The sequence below is a fragment of the Bos taurus genome, chromosome 22 (genome assembly GCF_002263795.3).
Source record: "Bos taurus isolate L1 Dominette 01449 registration number 42190680 breed Hereford chromosome 22, ARS-UCD2.0, whole genome shotgun sequence".
Classification (NCBI taxonomy): domain Eukaryota; kingdom Metazoa; phylum Chordata; class Mammalia; order Artiodactyla; family Bovidae; genus Bos; species Bos taurus.
In genome coordinates, this window is record NC_037349.1 from 2833183 (window position 1) to 2850019 (window position 16837).

The 16837-nt window shown below is 40.1% G+C and overlaps 1 protein-coding gene across 3 annotated transcripts in view; it reads left to right on the plus strand.

Annotated features, from left to right (window-relative positions):
- Window positions 1–16837, plus strand: part of ZCWPW2 (zinc finger CW-type and PWWP domain containing 2) — a 154388-nt gene that overhangs the window by 39602 nt on the left and 97949 nt on the right. Inside the window, exon 2 of one of the 3 annotated variants that reach the window (XM_059879963.1) lies at window positions 53–308. The exons of 1 other annotated variant lie outside the window; for it this stretch is intronic. The gene's annotated coding sequence lies outside the window, so the exon portion shown is untranslated. Of the gene's footprint in view, window positions 1–52; window positions 309–10628; window positions 10781–16837 lie in introns of those variants that run through there. One more of the 3 variants, XM_059879964.1, reaches the window with a different exon arrangement.

The following is a 16837-nucleotide window of genomic DNA, read 5'->3' on the forward strand; positions in this document are numbered from 1 at the left end:
TTTTCATTTGAATTCTTTCTTCTCTGAAATCACCGTCTGTGTTTTTCTACAGAGAAGGCAATGGTAGCCCACTCCAGTACTCTTGCCTGGAAAATCCCATGGACGGAGGAGCCTGGTAGTCTGCAGTCCATGGGGTCGCTGAGAGTCGGACACGACTGAGCAACTTCCCTTTCACTTTCCACTTACATGCATTGGAGAAGGAAGTGGCAACCCACTCCAGTGTTCTTGCCTGGAGAATCCCAGGGACAGGGAAGCCTGGTAGGCTGCCGTCTTGAGGCTTTCAGTGGCTAAATCAAAGATCTCTCTTGGTGAGTGTCACATTGCACTTGAGAATATGTGGGTTATTTTCAGATATCTTTTAGTATTGATTTCTAATACAATTCTACAGTACTGAGAGTAGACTCTGTATGAGTTCAAAACCTTTAGACCAAGAAATTTTTGCACCTTGTTTTATGTCCCTGGGTAGGTTCCAGAGCTAACGCCTCAAAAAAAACCAAAAAAACAAAAAACAAACAAAAAAAAAACCAATGTCCTTTTCATTATAGGGGACTGGAATGCAAAAGTAGGAAATCAAGAGATACCTAGAGTAATAGGCAAATATGGCCTTGGAGTACAGAATGAAGCAGGGCAAAGGCTAACAAAAGTATTGCCAAGAGAATGCACTGGTCATAGCAAACACCCTCTTCCAACAACACAAGAGAAGACTCTAAACATGGACATTGACCAGATGGTCAATACAGAAATTAGATTGATTATATTCTTTGCAGCCAAAGATGGAGAAACTCTATACAGTCAGCAAAAACAAGATGGGGAGCTGACTGTGGCTCAGATCATGAACACCTTATTGCCAGATTCGGACTTAAAAGTAGGGGAAAAGGTAGGGACTTGAAAAAAGTAGGGAAAGCCACTAGACCATTCAGGTATGACCTAAATCAAATCCCTTACGATTATACAATGAAAGTGACAAATAGATTCAAGGGATTAGATCTGATAGAGTGCCTGAAGAACTATGGGCAAAGGCTTGTGACATTGTACAAGAGGCAGTGATCAAGACCATCCCCAAGTAAAAGAAATGCAAAAAACCCAAAATGGTTGTCTGAGGCGGCCTTACAAATAGCTGAGAAAAGAAGAGAAGGTAAAGGCAAAGGGGAAAAGGAAAGATATAAGCATCTGAATGCAGAGTTCCAAAGAGCAAGGAGAGATAAGAAAGCCTTCCTCAGAGATCAATGCAAAGAAATAGAGGAAAACAACAGAATGGGAAAGACTAGAGATCTCTTCAAGAAAATTAGAGATACCAAGGGAACATTTCATGCAAAGATGGACACAATAAAGGACAGAAATGGTATGGACCTAACAGAAGCAGAAGATATTAACAAGAGGTGGCAAGAATACACAGAAGAACTGTACAAAAATTATCTTCATGATCCAGATAATCACAATGGTGTGATCACTCACCTACAGCCAGACATCCTGGAATGTAAAGTCAAGTGGGTCTTAGGAGGCATCGCTACAAACAAAGCTAGTGGAGGTGATGGAATTCCAGTTGAGCTATTTCAAATCCTAAAAGATGATGCTGCGAAAGTGCTGCACTCAATATGTAAGCAAATTTGGAAAACTCAGCAGTGGCTACAGAATTGGAAAAGGTGAGTTTTCATTCCAATCCCAAAGAAAGGTAATGCCACAGAATGTTCAGACTACTGCACAATTGCACTCATCTCACACGCCAGCAAAGTAATGCTCAAAGTCCTCCAAGCCAGGCTTCAACAGTACATGAACTGTGAACTTCAGATGTTCAAGCTGGATTTCGAAAAGACAGGAACCAGAGATCAAATTGCCAACACCCGTTGCATCATCAAAAAAACAGGAGAGTTCCAAAAAAACATCTACTTCTGCTTTATTGACTATGCCAAAGCCTTTGATTGTGTGGATCACAACAAACTGTGGAAAATTCTTAAAGAAATGGAAATACCAGACCACCTTACCTGCCTCCTGAGAAATCTGTATGCAGGTTAAGAAGCAACAGTTAGAACCAGACATGGAACAACAGACTAATTCCAGATCGGGAAAGGAGTATATTGAGGCTGTATATTGTCACCCTGCTTATTTAATTTATATGCGGAGTACATCATGTAAAATGCTGTGCTGGATGAAGTACAGGCTGGAATCAAGATTGCCAGGAGAAATATCAATAACCTCAGATATGCAGATGACACTACCCTTATGGCAGAAAGTGAGGAGGAACTCAAAAGCCTCTTGATGAAAGTGAAAGAAGAGAGCGAAAGAGTTGGCTTAAAGCTCAACATTCAGAAAACTAATATCATGGCATCCAGTCCCATTACTTCATGGCAAATAGATGAGGAAACAATGGAAACAGAGATAGACTTTATTTTTTGGAACTCTAGAATCACTGCAGATGGTGACGGCAGCCATGAAATTAAGAGACTTGCTCCTTAGAAGAAAAGTTATGGCCAACCTAGACAGCATATTATAAAACAGAGACATTACTTTGCCTACAAAGGTCCATCTAGTCAAAGCTATGGTTTTTCCAGTGGTCATGTATGGATGTGAGAGTTGGACTATAAAGAAAGCTGAGTGCCGAAGAATTGATGCTTTTGAACTGTGGTGTTGGAGAAGACTCTTGAGAGTCCCTTGAATTGCAAGGAGATCCAACCAGTCCGTTCTAAAGGAAATCAGTCCTGAATATTCATTGGAAGGACTGATGCTGAAGCTGAAGCTCCAATACTTGGGCCACCTGATGCAAAGAACTGACTCATTTGAAAAGATCCTGATGCTGGGAAAGATTGAAGCCAAGAGGAGCAGGGGACGAAAGAGGATGAGATAGTTGGATGGCATCACCGACTCGATGGATATGAGTTTGAGCAAGCTCTGGGAGTTGGTGATGGACAAGGAAGCCTGGCAATGCTGCAGCCAATGGGGTCACAAAGGGTCGGACATGACTCAGTGACTGAACTGAACTGAACTGATGTTCCAGTATCTGCTGGTTTATAGTCTGTGGGAACTTGAATAGAATTTGTATCCTACTGTTGTGTGAAAATTATATAAATCTTAATTATGTTGAATTGGTTCATAGTGCTTTTTAAGGTCTACTATATCCTTCTATTTTTCTGTCTATTCTATTACTTTTTGAGAGTTTTATATTGAAACTCCAACTAAAAATTCTTAATTTATCTGCTTAAAAAATAATTTTATGGTGAAACTCTGTGTAACTTTGTTCTCTATTTTCCAAATCTCCTGTAAATGTGTTGTCATACTTTCATAGTTTTAAAAATAAAGAATAAGAAAAAAATATAAAAGCCCAACAAATTTTTAGAGGTCATCCAGTCCTACTTATTTCCCTTATAGTTGAAAACACTGAGTGCTCTTGAGATTATAAATGTAAGAAGTTGCATGGTGACAGAAACTGCATTTTTTGACTCCTAAGTTCTGATGTTTTTTTACTGTCTCTTGAATATTATGAAATTTTAATCTATAGTATTAAAATTATCTTATTTTCTCTTTAAATTCTCTTTGAAAGTAAGCAGATTCGGCATTGTAGTCATACAGTCATTTTTTATGAGTGAGATATCAGGACTTCCCTCGTAGTACAATGGATAAGAATCGCCCTCCCAGTGCAGGGGAAACGGGTTTGGTCTCTGGTCTGGGAAGATTCGACATGATGCAAGGCAACTAAGCCCATGTACCACAACTGCAAAAGCCCTCACACTCTAGAGCCTGTATGCCACACTAATGAGCCCACAAGTTGCAGCTCCTGAAGCCCAAGTGCCTAGAGCTTTTGCTCAGCAACGAGAAACCACCACAGCGAGGAGTCTGCACCACAGCCAAGAGTAGCCCCGCTCACCACAACTAAAGAAAGCCCCCATGAAGCAACGAAACCCATCGCAGCCATTAATTAATCAAAAAGAAGGAGATATCATCTAGAAATGGACAAGACGAAAGTTGAAATTATAATGTTGAAATACCCCAAGTGTAAAGGTTGTGGTACAGATAGTTACTTTGCTCAAACTCAGAAGAGTTGCATCATCTGGGTTAGTCTGTATTTAAAATGTATGTACTTTCTATAACAACAGTGTTGGAGAGCAAAATAATAATGACAACTTTTTTGTTCAGAGGAACAATCATTATTTTTCTCAGTCACATACAAACAATAAAAGCAATTTCTATTATAAGTAGCCATTTGTCTTCATTCCTATTCTGTATGTATTTATTCACACTGTCTCATTAAATTCTGAGATTGTTCAGAACTCCTTGGGTATGTTGTAATTTTACCATCTGGGATACATCAGTCATAAAATACATATACATTGTAATAAAAACTGATGCTTCATAAGAATTCATATTGGCTATACTCCATATCTAAGACCTTTGTTCTGTTGAACAATGGAACTGTGTAATATTTCAATTCAAAAAGAATTGATCTTGTTTTCTAATTTTTTTCAGACTGTGCTATAACACTAAAGTAACATTCATAGAATGCAGAAATCTTTGGAGAATTTATGTAAAATCCATGTTATTTAGCTCATGAGTTTCACTTTAATGCTATAAATATCTATAATAATTGTACTATATTAAGTTATTTAGAACAGTTTAGTGGGGTTCTACAGACCTTGGTGGTCTTATTAAATTCCATGTAACTAGTAATACGTTGTGATGTATTGTGATAGATAAAAAATTGCTCACTAGCCCCTTTTTCATCTGTTAATATATACTCATTCCAGATGCTCCACAGATACAGAGAAGAAATAGAGAAAAATTAGGGAAGTGATACGAATGCTTCCTACATGTAAAATACTATTTGAGTGTTGGGGGATCAACAGACACAGAACAATGTTTCTAATATCAAATCATTTTTTACTGAAGATTGAAAATAATATCCCTATCCTTGGAGAGGATACAGTCAAGTGGTGGGAATTAGGTAGTAAACATCATTGTAATATGTCACACAATATTGTAAATACCAGAAGTTAAGAGGATGTGAATGTCAAGCAGGGAGAAATTGCAACTGGTTGAGGACTTCCAAGAAGACTTCTTGAAAGACATGGTATTTGAGGTGGGTCTTAAAAGTAGGCAGTTTACAGATTATACTAGAGTAAGGAGGATACATGAGCAAAGATAAAGAGAATACATTGGATATTTTGGGGGAATAACAAATAATGTAAATTGATGTTGTTTGGAAGATGAATAGTGATGCTAGCTAGCTACCGTTTAATGAACACATGCATGCTGTGCTTCTTGCCACATACCCTGCACGCATCATTTTATAGAACTTTCTGAATACTTTATGAGGTAGTACTAGTATTATTCCCACTTTCCGGATGGAAAGATATGAAATGATTTACTAAAGGTCATACAGTTATTAAATTGATGTTTTTAGATCTTGGTCTAAGTCTGACTGGTAATAAAATTCATAACCTTAAGTATTTCACTATAGAGTAACATTGTGGAAAATTGAAAGTGGGGACATTATTTCCAACTATGTTAGCAGTGGCAAACTATATATTTTTTAGCAAAAGTACCAATTATTGTGAGTTTCTAAGATTAATCTCTTATTGATGAGTTGAAATAATTAATATGGGGAGAGAGAGAGTAGACAGATTGGTTAGTAGGCTATTTCAGTTCAGTTCAGTTCAGTTCAGTCGCTCAGTCGTGTCTGACTCTTTGTGACCCCATGAATTGCAGCATGCCAGGGCTACCTGTCCATCACCAACTCCCACAGTTTACACAAACTCATGTCCATCAAGTCAGTGATGCCATCCAGCCATCTCATCCTCCGTCGTCCCCTTCTCCTCCTGCCCCCAATCCCTCCCAGCATCAGAGTCTTTTCCAATGAGTCAACTCTTTGCATGAGGTGGCCAGAGTATTGGAGTTTCAGCTTCAGCATCAGTCCTTCCAGTGAACACCCAGGACTGATCTCCTTTAGGATGGACTGGTTGGATCTCCTTGCAGTCCAAGGGACTCTCAAGAGTCTTCTCCAACACCACAGTTCAAAAGCACCAGTTCTTTGGCGCTCAGCTTTCTTCACAGTCCAACTCTCACATCCGTACATGACCACTGGAAAAACCATAGCCTTGACTAGATGGACCTTTGTTGGCAAAGTAATGTCTCTGCTTTTGAATATGCTATCTAGGTTGGTCATAACTTTCCTTCCAAGGAGTAAGCGTCTTGTAATTTCATGGCTGCAGTCACCATCTGGAGTGATTTTGGAACCCCCCAAAATAAAGTCTGCCACAGTTTCCACTGTTTCCTCATCTATTTGCCATGAAGTGATGGGACCAGATGCCATGATCTTAGTTTTCTGAATGTTGAGAAAGTTTAAGCCAACTCTTTCACTTTGCTCTTTCACTTTCATCAAGAGGCTCTTTAGTTTTTCTTGGCTTTCTGCCATAAGGGTGGTGTCATCTGCATATTTGAGGTTATTGATATTTCTCCTGCCAATCTTGATTCCAACTTGTGTTTCTTCCAGCCCAGTGTTTCTCATGATGTACTCTGCATAGAAGTTAAATAAGCAGGGTGACAATATACAGCCTTGACGTACTCCTTTTCCTATTTGGAACCAGTCTGTTGTTCCATGTCCAGTTCTAACTGTTGCTTCCTGACCTACATTAGGTTTCTCAAGAGGCAGGTCAGGTGGTCTGGTATTCCCATCTCTTTCAGCATTTTCCACAGTCTATTGTGATCCACACAGTCAAAGGCTTTGGCATAGTCAATAAAGCAGAAATAGATGTTTTTCTAGGACTCTCTTGCTTTTTCCATGATCCAGCGGATGTTGGCAATTTGATCTCTGGTTCCTCTGTCTTTTCTAAAACCAGCTTGAACATCTGGAAGTTCACAGTTCACGTATTGCTGAAGCCTGGCTTGTAGAATTTTGAGCATTACTTTACTATGTGAAATGAGTGCAATTGTGCGCTAGTTTGCGCATTCTTTGGCATTGCCTGTCTTTGGGATTGGAATGCCAACATAGGCTATTTAGAGCAGTCTAAATGAACTGGTGAGGAACTGAGCTGTGTTTGTAGCAGCAAGATTAGAAAGGGGGAAACACACACTTTTTAAATTTTGTAACTCATAACAAAATGACAACTATTTCAATGGAGGGGATAAGGAGGTAGGCATTTTCAAAGTTGACCCTTGCCGACACCCTTGCTGACATTTGAATCTAGGTAATGGATGGATGGTTGGATGACATTAGCAACGCAGTGGACATGAGTTTGAGTAGACTCTGGGAATTGGTGATGGACACAGGGAAGCCTGGCGTGCTGCAGTCCATGGGGTCGCAAAGAGCTGGACACGACTGAGCAACTGAACTGAACTGAACAGAACAGTAATGTGAAAGAGAAACTTCATATTCAAAACTTTGAAGGAAAAGAAAACTCAATTTGGCCCAAGTTCAGTGTGCTTGAGTAAATCCAGGTGTCAAAATTACATAGAATGTAGGTGTGCTGGTGAGACTTGAGATGGAATTCAGGGATTGAGGTGATTTGTTAGCCATTTGCATGGGAGAGAGAGTGGAAGCTATTTGAATGAAATCTCCAAGGACGAAAATATAAGAGAAGTTTGAAGACAGAGCCTTAGAAAGACTTATTCAGGGCCTTGGGAGAGAAAGAGCAACTGGTCAAGGAATCAGTAGTGGTTAGAGGTTTAAGAGTAAAGCCTTTGGATTAGGTGGTTATAAAACCTTTGGTTTCCTTTAAAAGAAACTTAGCAAAAACCAGGTGGTCAAGCATTTAAGAGTTGAATAGATGTCTAGGATTTATGGTACCTAGTTTATACTCTCACTTTTTGTGACTCTGGAGTTTTCTCTAGAGGAATAGACCCAAATTTCATATTGTGTATCTAGCTAACACACAAGCATTTTAAAATCAAGACCCAAAAGACTGTATTATTTCTGTTCGCTAAACTTCAAGCTTGCGCCATATTTGTGTCCCCCTACTTGGTTATTAACTCCACTTTTCATCCATTTACCCAAATGGATGTCTAAGATTTATGTGCCACTGTCTTCCCTTACCACTAAGACCCTTCCCCTTGCTTTCAAAACATTTTTAAAAATGTTTGACTGATTATTGTTATAGACTGAATGGTTGTGTCCCCCCCTAAAATGTGATGATAATAGGAAGTGTTAGGATGGTAATGGGGAGGTGATAATGTAGTGAGGGCAGAGCTCTCATGAATAGAATTAATTCACTTATAAAAAGAGAACCCCCAAACTACCTTGCCCATTCCTCCAAATGAGGTTACTATAGAAAGCAGCCATTTATGAACCAGCAGTGGGTACTTTCTAGATACCAGATATATCAGTGCCTTGATCTTGGATTTCTCAGCCTCCAGATCTGTGAGAAATAAATTTCTGTTGTTTATAAGTCACGGTCTATTTTTGTTACAGCAGTCCAAAAAGACAAAGACAGATATTGGTACTGAGAAAAGGGGATGCTGCTGTAATAAATACCTAAAAATGTGGAAGTGGCTTTGAAATTGGGTAAAAGGTAGAGGCTGGAAGAGTTTTGAGATTCATTCTAGAAAAAGCCTGTGCTGTGCTGTCTCTTCAGTCATGTCTGACTCTTTGTGACCCTATGGTCATAACCCACCAGGCTCCTTTGTCCATGGCATTCTCTGGGCAAGAAGACTGGAGTGAGTTGCCGTGCCCTCCTCCAGAGAGAAAAAGTCTGCATTGCCAAAAATGAATGGATTGTTAAGGGCAACTGTGATGCAAGCCCAGAAAGAAAAGGTGAGAACTGTAGAGAAAGCTTCAGTCTTTTTGGAGAATACCCAAGTAATTTTGAACAGAATTTTGGTAGAAACGTGGACAGTAAAGGGGGCATTCTGATGAGGTCTCTGATGGAAATGAGGAGCATGTTATTGTGCAATGGAGAAAAAAGGGTCCTTGTGATACAGTGGCAAAAACTTGGCTGATTTGTGTTCATGTGTAGTGTTTCATGAAAGGTAGAATTTGTGAGTAATGAAAGTGAATATGTGGCTGAGGAAATATCTAAGCAAGGCTTTGGAGGTACAGCTTAGCCTCGTTTGACTAAGTAAAATAATAAGTTCCTTTATCTCCACTGCACTGTGGAGCTGTGGGCCAGGGCCACCATCATGAAGCTGACCAGTAAAGCCCAGCTGATCTACAGGCACTTGACTCTAACATATGAGAGCTACTGTGTGGGATGCCTTCAAAGCCATATGGGGACAAGACCAGATACATCCTATAGGGCCCAACCCCTACTGGTAAAACTATGCGGTTACCTACCCTAGTAGGTCTGGAAGGGGTCCACAGCCCCGGTGTGCCTGGAGGGAGAGCATAGAGCCAAAGATTATTACCCCGGATTAATGTTTAGACTTGCTTGGAACCTTTCTTTTTTATTTCTCCCTTTGGAAAAGGGAGTGTCTGTCCTATGCCTGTCCCACCATTGTATTTTGGAAGCAGAGAACACATTTGATTTCACAGGTTCACAGATGGAGAGGAATTTGCCTCAAGATGAATCCTGCATTCAGTCTCACCCATGTCTGATTTAGGTGATATTTAGATGAGACTTTGGACTTCAGATTTTTGGGTTGATGCTGGAAGCAGTTAAAACTTCTGGGAACGGAATAAATGTATTTTTCATGTGAGAGGAATGTGAATTTTGGGGCCAGAGATGGAATGCTATAGACTGAATATTTGTGTCCCCTCAAATTCATATTGAAACCTAATCCTCAACGTGATGTTATTAGAAGGTAGATGCAGTGGGTGGTGATTAAATCTTAAAGACAGAGCCTTTATGAATGGGGATTAGTATCCCTATAAAAGAGGTTCCAGAGTGATAGTACTCTTGTTATCCCTAGAGTAGTGGTTAACTAATTTGCAAATTAAAAAGTGGTAGAGTTGTCTGACTGAAAATTGAGTGTCTGTAATCCCATGGTCGGAGGAGCCTGGTAGGCTGCAGCCCATGGGGTCGCTAAGAGTCAGGCACGACTGAGCGACTTGACTTTCACTTTTCACTTTCATGCACTGGAGAAGGAAATGGCAACCCACTCCAGTATTCTTGCCTGGAGAATCCCAGGGACAGAGGAGCCTAGTGGGCTGCCATCTATGGGGTCGCACAGAGTCGGACATGACTGAAGCGACTTAGCAGCAGCAGCAGCAACCATTCATAACTATTGCATTAAATGAATGAATGAATAAACTAATAGCCCAAACATGACTGCCTAATTTTGAATAGACATTCAATGTTTTCTATTTTCTAAAATGTAATTTTAAAATTTTCTTTTGAATTATCTAGCATAATAGCTAAGTTATGAAATAAAAAGTTAAAAACAGAAGTTGAGTAAGTCAAGTATACTCAGCACAGCTTTGCATTTGTCATCATCTCTTTAAACTGAAGTGTGGACTACTGTTGATTTTATAGGGCATCTCACAGACTCCAGCATTCTCCTCACCACAGTTTCTTTCTCCTCTTCATTTGTACCTTCTGTGCACATAGTAATCATGTTCTACTTTCTTTTATATTCCTTATTAGGTTGGTGAAAAAGTAATTGTGGTATTGAAACATGAATTTTAAATCATTAAAACTAGGCTCAAACACATCTTAATTAATCAAAATAGGAACCATTGCATTCAACACAGTTTTGCCAACAAGAAATAAGTTTGTTTATTCTTGTAGCATAAAAATCCATGCTTTGGAATTCCATGAACTCTTGGAAAGCATTTTCTGCCTCCTGCTGGTTTATGGAAGCATTTTCCCTGCAAAAAGTTGTCAAGATGCTTGAAGAAGTGGTAGTCGCTTGGTGAGAGGTAAGGTGAATATGACAGATGAGGCAAAACTTTGTAGCCCGATTTGTTCAACTTTTGAAGTGTTGGTTGTGCTATGTGTGGTTGGGTGTTGTCATGCAGAAAAACTGGGCCCATTCTATCCACCAATGCCAGCTGCAGTCATTGCAGTTTTTGGTGCATCTCACCAATTTGCTGAGCATACTTCTCAGATATAATGGTTTTGCCTGGATTCAGAAAGCTATAGTGGATCAAATCAGCAGATCACCAAACAGTGACCATGACCTTTTTTTGGGTGCAAGTTTGGCTTTGAAAAGTGCTTTGGAGCTTCTTCTTGGTCCAGCCACTGAGCTAATCATTGCTGATTTTCATATAAAATCCACTTTTCATTTTTTTAATATAAATTTATTTGTTTTAATTGGAAGATAATTTCTTTACAATATTGTATTGGTTTTGCCATACATCAACGTGAATCTGCCACGGGTGTACACGTGTTCCCCATCCTGAACCCCTCTCCCACGTCCCTCCCCATACCATCCCTCTGGGTCATCCCAGTGCACCAGCCCCGATATTCTGTATCATGCATCAAACCTGGACTGGCAATTTGTTTCACATATGATATTGTACATGTTTCAATGCCATTCTCCCATATCATCCCTCCCTCACCTGCTCCCACAGAGTCCAAAAGACTGTTTTATACATCTGTGTCTCTTTTGCTGTCTCACACAGGGTTATCGTTATCATCTTTCTAAATTCCATATATATGCTTTAGTATACTGTATTGGTTTTTATACTGTTTATAAACAGTATAAAACTGTTTTATAAATAAAAAATATTTATAAACAGTATAAAAATATGTTTACTATTTGTATACTGTATTGGTTTTTTTATACTGTTTATAAACAGTATATATTGGTTGCTGCTAAGTCACTTCAGTCGTGTCAGATTCTGTGCGACCCTATAGATGGCAGCCCACCAGGCTCCCATTCTTGGGATTCTCCAGGCAAGAATATGGAGTGGGTTGCCATTTCCTTCTACAGTGCATGAAAGTGAAAAGTGAAAGTGAAGTCACTCAGTCAAGTCTGACTCTTTGCGACCCCATGGACTATAGCCCACCAGGCTCCTCCATCCATGGGATTTCCCAGGCAAGAGTACTGGAGTGGGTTGCCATTGGTTAGTGTACTGTTTTCCTTTCTGGCTTACTTCAGTCTGTATAATAGGCTCCAGTTTCATCCACCTCATTAGAACTGATTCAAATGTATTCTTTTTAATGGCTGAGTAATACTCCATTGTGTATATGTACCACGGCTTTCTTATCCATTCATCTGCTGATGCACATCTAGGTTGCTTCCATGTCCTGGCTATTATAAACAGTGCTGCGATGAACATTGGGGTACATGTGTCTCTTTCAATTCTGCTTTCCTCCGTGTGAATGCTCAGCAGTGGGATTGCTGGGTCATATGGCAGTTCTATTTCCAGTTTTTTAAGGAATCTCCACACTGTTCTCCATAGTGGCTGTACTAGTTTGCATTCCCACCAACAGTGTAAGAGGGTTCCCTTTTCTCCACACCCTCTCCAGCATTTATTGCTTGTAGACTTTTGGATCGCAGCCATTCTGACTGGCGTGAAATGGTACCTCATAGTGGTTTTGATTTGCATTTCTCTGATAATGAGTGATGTTGAGCATCTTTTCATGTGTTTGTTAGCCATCTGTATGTCTTTTTTGGAGAAATGTCTGTTTAGTTCTTTGGCCCTTTTTTTGATTGGGTCGTTTATTTTTCTGGAATTGAGCTGCAGGAATTGCTTGAATATTTTTGAGATTAATTCTTCGTCAGTTGTTTCATTTGCTATTATTTTCTCCCATTCTGAAGGCTGTCTTTTCACCTTGCTTAGAGTTTCCTTTGTTGTGCAGAAGCTTTTAATTTTAGTTAGGTCCCATTTGTTTATTTTTACTTTTATTTCCAATATTCTGGGAGGTGGGTCATAGAGGATCCTGCTGTGAAAATCCACTTTTCATTACACGTCACAATCCAATAAGAAATGGTTCATTGTTGCTACATAGAGTAAAAGAAGATAACACTTCAAAATGACGATTTTTCTTTTTGATCAGCTCACAAGACACCCACTTATCAAGCTTTTTCACCTTTCCAATTTGCTTCAAATGCTGCATGACCATAGAATGGTTGACGCTGAGTTCTTTGGCAACTTCTCATGTTGTTGTAAGAGGATCAGTTTTGATGATCCTCTCAGTTGGTCATTGTCAGCTTCCAATGGCCTGCCACTGCACTCTTTCATCTTCACAGCTCTTATTTGCTCTGCAAAACTTCTCAAATCACCACTGCAGAGTATGTTTGTTAGCAGTCCCTAGGCCAGGTGTGTTGTTGATGTTGCGAGTTGTCTCCATAACATATTGTTTATGACCCATTTTGAACTCAATAAGAAAATCACTCGAATTTGCTTTTTGTCTAACATCGTTTCCTTAGTCTAAAATATATATAAAATAAACAGCAAGTAATACGTCATTAGCAAAAAAAAAAAGCAAAGCAAGAAATGAGCATTAAAGTGATGTATAACGTAATCACATTTATTTGAGAATATATTCCAGTATTGAACAGCAAAATTCAACAATCCAAAACTGCAAATTACTTTTGCATCAGCCTAAATACTTTATTTGTATTATCACTATTCTTTTCAATATGCTGTTTCTTTGTAGAAACATATTTTAATATTCATTTATTTCTTTACTTTTGGCTGAGCTGGGTCTTCATTGCTTCGCGTGGGCTTTCTATAGTTTCAGAGAGTGGGGGCTACTCTCTAGTTGCTGTGTGCAGGCTTCTCATCGCAGTGGCTTCTGTTGTTGCAGAGCATGGGCTGTAAGGCACAGGGACTTCAGTAGTTGCTATGTGCGGACTAAGCTGTTGCAGCTTGCAGGCTCCAGAGTGCAGGCTTAGTAGTTGTGGCCCAAGGACTCAGTTGCCCCGCAGCATGTGGGATCTTCCCAGACCAGGGGTCAAACTGGCATCCCCTGCAGTGCAAGGTGATTCTCAATCACTGGACCACTAGGAAAGCCCTGTAGAAATATTTTAAAGTGGCTTCATTTGTGAGGAAAATTCTGGATAATATAATCTGTATATATGTTTTAACTAGTTAAATATAACTGATGTAGCAATAATTTTTAAAACCAACCAAATGCTGGAGAAAAGGTAATAGAAATAATGAGAATCTGGTTTGAAAAGAGTAAGTATTGCATAACCTATATTATACATTCTATTAGCCTGGATAAACTATCAAATCTAAAATACCAAGAGGTTTAAGTTTGACACAATTGAAAATGAGTATCACTACTTAAATAATAATGACATTTTCTTGGTATTAATTTATCTTCTTAGTATTATCCACTGACTTCCTAAGAAAATCTGAAAACTTTATCTACCATTTAAAAGTAATCTTTTAATCCCCTTAACATATTATAATTGGCTATCATAATGGATTTTCCTAAGCTTTCCACTGATGCAGTGCAGTGAACTTAGAGTGCTTTCTCCAGTGGTTCTAGGATGGACAGGATCCTAGGCAATTGAGTGACAGATACTAATATCATGTTCTGCTTTCTTTTATACCTCTTAACTTTCATTATTTGTTATTAGTATTCTCTTCAATATGCTCTTTCTTTGTAGGAATATTTTAAAGTGACTTCACTTTGTGAGGAATAATCTAGATAATATAGCCTGTAGATCTGTTTAGCTAGTTAAAAATAATGGCAGTATGGTAAAAGTAAATGGATAACTGAAGGGCACCTGATACTCTACATGTGGTACCTCCCATCTTTCCAGCAGGAGGCCTCACATTCCATTTAGAACATATGACCTGCTTTTATATGGTCTGAGTGAGGGTTCTAGTGTCAATTTGATATTAAATACTAAGAAATCCTATTTTTCTTATTAAATAATAAATAGAAGGTTCTTGAATGAACTTGTAATCGATTATTTCACTGTTTGTAGACCTGTTCCCCAACTCCTTACCCTCAGCTTAGTTGTCCCAATACCTGCTTTAGACTTATGAATCTTCCTTGTCTCTCTTCATATTTGAACTTGGGGTTGGTTGACCAGTGTTATCCTACTGTTACCAAATCGCAAATCCGTGTGCCCGACACACAGTGAGGCCCATCAATACTAAAATGTTAAGAGTTTAGAACAGAGAAAGATTTATTACAGATCTATACAAAGAGATGGGTGGCTCATGCCCTAAGAACCCCAAAGTTACTGAAAACTTTCAGCAAACCCCTTTAAAAGCAAAAGGTGAGGGAAGGGCATGGTTAGTTGTTGCAAACTTTTTGGTGTCAAATCCTTTGCTGTTGAGGTCAGGTCATGGTGAGGTAACAGTCAGGTAATGGTATTCTTGTGATTCTCTACCAGACAACTTTTATTCTCGGTCCTGACAAAAAAAGGCAGGGTCTTAAGGCACAACTTTAACCCTCCAAGGTCCCAATCCTGTCTTTGAGAAGGTGGATTGCAGTTGGCTGTTCCTTTAGGGCCAGGTTCCCACATCCTGCCGAGCTGTCATTGCTGAGGAAGCCAGGTGCCCAACTCAGCTGGTCTTCAGTCTCCTCAGGTCACCCAAATGGGACAGACCAGGTCTCAGAGAGTGTGACCATGGCAGTAAGTCGCAGAAACAGGAAAGGGAGAGCGGTTCAATGCTGCCTCAAGGACTGGGACAAGGCTGGTGGAGGGCCTTAGTGAGGTCGCTGGAGCCCTGCGGGATGTAGTCCCCAATCTATTCCCTGGGCACTCCACCTCACCTGTTGGCCCAAGGCTAGGTGAGCTGGAGGGCCTCTAGGAGAAGGCCTGAATCTGCCTCTTACCTCACTCTCCACCTCGCAACCCCCCCCCCCCCCAACCTCTGTTGTCTAAATCCCCTCACTAACTCATTATTTTAACAGTTGGTTGCTTGTGGGCAGGGCCCACTGCTGCACTCTTCAGTGGCTGAGCAGGACCCCTAACAGTCGCTCACTGACAGTTGTTGAATGGGCGGGGCCCACTGAGGCACTGACTAATAGGTGAACGGGACACAGTGCCTGGTGACAGGGTACGAGGTAAAGATGCCTGGCAGTGGCTGCTGTGCTAAGGGCTGAGGTCACTGCGCTCTTTTATAACAAGGTAGAGATATTGCTATTACTGTTTAAAATTTTCTGGAGCTCATTAGAAGTAAAGAAAACAAAACACAAAGGACGCCACCAAGACAGCAGAGTAAATACAAGGCATCAGACTTTTCTTCCTCCCACAGATGCACTGAATGAGCAGCTCCACACAGATCAGTTCCTTTGGAGAGAAATATAGAAACTAGTTTAGTTCCTCCTACACATTGAGGTGACTGAGGAAATAACCACACTGAAATGAGTAGGAAAAGCTAAGATACATTCATGCCATAGACCTTTAGTTTAACCATGGAGGAACCCAGCAGTTTCTCCTGAGAAACAGATGGTTTGGACCACACAGCTAGTTCCTCAACTTTTATGGCTGCTACCCAAGGGACCAGCTCCTAGATCACCTAGCTCTGAGAGCCAATGGGAATCAGCATTTGTGCATCCACCAGGACCATGTTATGGTTTTAAACAGAAGTGCAAACACTTAACCTTGGCTGTATCCTTGGACTCAACACAGACGGACCAGAATAAAACACAAAATTACCATTTTCTCTATGGAAGGAATTTAACTGCATACTTTTCTAGTTGCTGCCCAAGAATTGGGCTTCTAACCAGCTTGCATCTGGAAGCTGATTGTCCTCTTCCAGGAGCCTGAAAGGGCTTGTGAGCAGTTTCCTCTCCCTCTCTCCAGTTATAAAAGTGAGTGTCCAGCTTCTTTCTGGAAGGAGCTTGTCTGTGCATCTAGCACCCCAACTTTTATGACTGCCACTCAAGGAACTGGCTCCCAAATCACCTAGCTTAGAGAACCAAAAGGGCTTCACATTCACAGTCCCCTTTCACCATGGAAAACAAGTAAGCAATTTCTAACAGATCTGTAAGCAGTCCTGCCAGGCTTATCACAGAGAGAGCAGGCAAAAGCACAAGTCTCAGTTTTCCCTAAA